The sequence below is a fragment of the Diceros bicornis genome, chromosome 12 (genome assembly GCF_020826845.1).
Source record: "Diceros bicornis minor isolate mBicDic1 chromosome 12, mDicBic1.mat.cur, whole genome shotgun sequence".
Taxonomy (NCBI): Eukaryota; Metazoa; Chordata; class Mammalia; order Perissodactyla; family Rhinocerotidae; genus Diceros; species Diceros bicornis.
In genome coordinates this window covers 61,613,295-61,618,467 of record NC_080751.1, presented here as the reverse complement: position 1 = coordinate 61,618,467, position 5,173 = coordinate 61,613,295, and positions in this window count along the sequence as shown.

Below are 5,173 nucleotides of genomic sequence, written 5' to 3'. Positions count from 1 at the left end.
GCAGAGAGTATTGTAATTTTTCAAACATCCCCGGGAAATATCTGGGTGGTGGGATTTGAGGCCAATTTCGTTTTGTTACTTATACTTTTATATGTCAACAAGAATCAAAATCAATGTGTTTAAATGTTGCAAAACAAACAAAAACTTTCGCTGCTCTGGGATAAAGTCCACGCTCCTGAACTCGCGCTGGGAGGTCTGGCTGCTTCCCTTCCGGTCTCCTGACTCCTGGGCCCCAGCTGCAGCCGACCTCACCCACCTTCATGCCCCAAAGCCTCTTGCTCTCTTTTACCTCTGGGCCTGTGGCCATGCTCTTCGGTTTACCTGGAATACTCTACCCCTCAGGTTGCCCTTAACTTTGCCTTACTCATCCTTCAGCCTGATGCCAGGTGCCTGCCCATCCTCCCCTGAGTGGCAGTCTTGCCCTGCCTGGCTGGCTCCCCAGCGCCCGGGCCAATGCTCCTGCTGGACCGTAATGGCCTTTCCACTGGTCAGCCTCCCTCACTACCTCCCAACAGCCTGGAAGGTAAGGACAGGGCCTGGTTCACCAATGGCATCCAGGGCCCAGCACCATGCCTGGCACACGGTAGTCTTCATCAACGTTTGCTGACTGAGCTGACAGATGACTCCTGAACTGTGCGAACGAACAGCTGGCACCCCGGCTCATCCCTAAAGCAGGCCTGTCTGTGGGGTGGGATTCCTGGGACCCAGACGGCAGGCCCGAGGGCCTGCTGAGGCAATCTGGACCGGCAGACAAAGCAACCCGCAGCAGCGCCGCCTGCTCGACTCCAAGGTGGCTTTTATTTCCTCTTCTGCGGGTGCCAAGTCCCTGAACAAATATTTTCCTGGAGTGGAGGAGCGGCTCAGCTCCCAGCCTTAAGTGCTGGAAACACTGCCGGGTCGGGCAGGTTCCAGGAACAGAGGAAGAGAGGGGTCTGGCTGCAGCTGGGGGAGGAGGGGTCACCAGGCTGCCCACCCTCCCGGCCGGCTTGAGGGGGCCTGCTCTCCTCGCCTGTTAGCCCCGGGAAACAGCCGGCTTGCTCCGTTCAGCACGCAGCCGTGAACAGCTTTTGCCCTGGGCCTCTCTGCCCATAAATTAGAATCCTCTGGGATCCTGAAGACAGCATAGGCCAAGCAAGCCTCCTTCATTTTTGCTGGAAAAGCTACAGTGGGGTTTAAAGAAACTAATTAGAATCTCAGAAGCCCTTTTGTAAGCTTTTTTCCACCTTTAACTTTCTTATTGCAGAATAACATACACAGCGTACACTCATCTTAAGTGTATAACTTGATGATTTATTTACATATACATACACTCTTGTAATCACCACCTACATCAAGCCAGAGAACACTCCAGAGAACCTTTCCGAGAAGGTTCCTTCATGCCCCTGCCTAGTCAATACCACACCCACAGCAGAGGCACCACTGGCTCCTATTACCATCCATTAGCTTTGTCTGTTCCTGAACTTTATATAAATGGAGTCGTGCACTATGGGTGCTTTTGTGTCTGGCTTCTTGTGTTTAATATTTTGCCTGTGATGTTCATCTGAGTTGTACGTGTAGCTATAGTTCGTCTGTGTTGTACGTGTACCAATAGTTGGTCCTTTTTTATTGCTGAGTAGTATTCCATTGTATGAATATACCACCGTTTATCCATTCTCCTCTTGATGGACATTTGGGTTGTTCTACATTTGGGCTATGACGAATGAAGCTGCTGTGAACTTTCTCACACTTGCCCTTCAGCAGACACAGGCTCTCATTCTGCCCGGGTCATGGGGCAGTCCGATGTTTAGCATTAGTAGATACCTCCATACGGTGCTCATATCAATTGGCACGCTTTCCAACAGTGCAGGAGAGTTCTGGTGGTTCCACATGCCCAGTGATTGTCTGTCTCTAATGTCAGCCTTTCTGGTGGGTGCGTGGTGGCATCTTGCACGTTAATAAGCTTCTAAAGACTGCTTGACTTTCAGTGCAGGACGGCAGCACAGGTGGCCACAGTGAGCTCCCAAAGGCAGAGACTTCCATATTGGCAGCGAGCCCCACGTGACATCGCTCATGCTGGGTCATAAGAAAGTGTCAGCCCTCAAAAGGCCCCCAGAGTAGGAGGAAGCCAGTGTGGAAACAGGCACCGGTTGGCGGTGACATAGCGAGATGTGCCGAGACGAGTGACCCAGAAGTTATGGGGGTGCAGAGGACACAGTGCCTCTCCCGAGGAGCTTTGAGCCCCGCCTTGAAGTTGAGCAGGCATGGGGTAACACTGCTGAGGGCTTGATTTGGGGGCACACCCACACACCATGAGTGGCTGCAAAGCTGGGTGGCTCAAGTATAGGCACTGGGGTGCAGTGGCGCTGGGGAGCAGGAGGAAGGGAGAAAGCCAGGTGAGGGCTGTGTCCCCGGCAGGCAGAACTGGCAGGATCCCAAGCCCCTCTAGGTTCCCAGCCTGGGGCGCTCCCCCAGCTCTGCTCCTGCAGCTCCAGTAACCTGGAGCTCACCCCTCCCGGGACTGCCTTTCTCTTCTCACCTTTCTCTTCTGCCAGGCTGGACAGAAAGGGGACGGGGTGGCCTAGCGGGGAGAGAGATGGACAGAGCACCTGAGAGGTGAGAGCATGGACCTGGAGCTCCTCTCTGCAGAGTAGATCCCTGCAGACCCATTTAAAAGAAGCCTTCTCTCCCCAATGCTGTTTTAGGGTCCACCTACCATCAGTGCCTAACCTGGGAGGGGACATGAGACCACTGCCCTCGAGGCCCAGCTCTGGGACAACTGTCTCTTCTGCTCCATTAGTTCCCACCTTTGATCCCCAGCTCAGAAGACAACTTCCTGACAGGCACCTTTCCCCTCAGGCTCCTCCTGAGAATGTGCACCAGTTTCACTTCTTAACAAGTTCTCGAATCCAGCCCCTCCTCCCCCTCCCTCAGCAAGCCAGCGTCTTTCCTCTCACTGAACCTCTGTCTCCACATCCCTCTGCAATTCCCAATCTTCCCTGCACCTGCTCCCAGGCTCCAGGCTTCCGTCGCCTCAGAGAGGTTACAAGGCAGAGCGACCACCACCTGCTCCCCACATTCCAGCCTCGTGTCTTCCCACACTTGTTTTCATTTCACATCCAGCCTGAAGCTTCTTTTTTTTGTGAGGAAGATCAGCCCTGAGCTAACATCCGTGCCAATCCTCCTCTTTTTGCTGAGGAAGGCTGGCCCTGAGCTAACATCCATGCTAATCCTCCTCTTTTTGCTGAGGAAGACCGGCCCTGAGCTAACATCCATCGCCAATCCTCCTCCTTTTTTTTTTCCCAAAGCCCCAGTAGATAGTTGTATGTCACAGCTGCACATCCTTCTAGTTGCTGTATGTGGGACGCGGCCTCAGCATGGCCGGAGAAGCGGTGTGTCAGTGCGCGCCCGGGGTCCGAACCCAGGTGGCCAGCAGCTGAGCACCCGCACTTAACCGCTAAGCCACGGGGCCAGCCCCAGCCTGAAACTTCTTGAGTCCCTATTTTTGCTGAGGCTGTGCCTTCTGCCTGGAATGCCTTCTCCCCCTTGTTTGAGAGGCCAATTTGAATTTGTCCTTCAAGACCCAGTTCAAGTGCCACCTCTTGGCACCTCCCACCACCCAGACGCCAGGTTAGGCGGCCCTTGTCTCTCCATAGCCCACACAGAGCACTCTGTCATTGGGCGGCTCTCACTGCTCTGTCTTCCCCTGGACTGCAACCTCCCTGAGAGCAGGGCTGCGCTACTGTGTTCCGATGTGAAGACAGCTGTCCAGAACAAAACCCAAGAGACAAGCAAGGCAGGAAGTGCAATTTAAAGCAGAAACCGGCTGTAAATTAAAAAGGCGACACAGTCAATCTAAGAGAAGATGGCTCACTCGTTTAGAAAGTCACTCGAAAGAAATCTTAAGCGGAAAATTCAGTGAGTCCTCCATCCCCACACAACATAGGGACACAGCCAGGCCACGTGGGCATGACCTAAAGGTGAGGGAAAAGGAAATAGTGCTCAATTGCTCTGTTCCCAGACATGGGGGGCGAGGAGGCTTGGGAAAGCCGGAAAGAGGGAGGAAGGGGGTCAGGTCGTGGGACAAGGGCAGCAAGCTGAGGCCCGAGGAGAGATGGGAAGAGATGGTGCCTGAGGAGACGATGTTTAAACCCTTTCACGTTTTAGCTCCTTCACTGTGAGTCTCAAACACTCAGTATAGCCTGTTTTACTGCCCCACCCTGTCCTGGCAGCGCCCTGGGGTGGGAGCAGAGAGCAGGAAGCAGAGTTAGCCGAGCGAGAAGAGAGAGCAGTGGGACGGGCGTGTCGAGCACTGTCTGGCCCAGAGTAAGCTCAGTAAAAGTCTTAATATCCAGGTAGCCAATTCCACAACTGTGCCCTCACTCTCCAGCCAGGGACTGGCAGAAAACAGGCACTCGGTATTTTCAGTTTGTTGAACAAATGAATGATCTGAAGATTGTCTCAGCCTCCAGACCCTTCGAGGACGTGTCTGGGAGAGTAGAATTCACTCGGCAAAGCCACTAGATCCTGCAGTCCCTGCCCCACCAGCAGGTGCAGGGCCCAGGAGGGACACACCTGGGTCTGGCGTCAGGGGCTGGCCTGCACCTAGGGCCAGAGAGTGGCTCAGGTGCCAAGGGCCCCAGGCGGGGAGACCCGCCACGAAGGGGCAGCTGAGGGGCTGGGTGGGAGTCAGCAGACTGGACAAGCAGCCTGAGTAAGAAGAGGGCAGCTAGATGCTCTTAGGACACGGGGACTCCTGCAAAGCACTGCACTTAACCCCCAAAAAGTTTCACTTTGGCTCTTCCCCAACGTATAGACTTTAGACCTTTGGCCCTTGAGACGATTTGCTAGCGAGTTTTCAGGAGTTGCATGACAATGAGCAAACAGAACAGCTAGCTCTAAGCTAGAACTTAGAGACAATAGTAGGGGGCCTCGTGTCCTTGAGGAAGGGAATGAGCGAGAAGGAGGGCCTGGGCAGGAGAAAGGCCCACCTGGGAGGAGGTGAGATGCTGAAGGCCTGACATGGGCTGCAGGAGGAGGGCAGAGGGGGCACAGCCTTCCCTTACAGCCGAGGGACCAGTGCTGACCAGGCTGTTCTTCACCAAGCCACAGCACAGCCCAGAGCCAGGATCCCCACAAGGAGGTGACAGAAAAGGACATCACCAGGCCAAGAAGAGACTCAACCACCACCACAGCC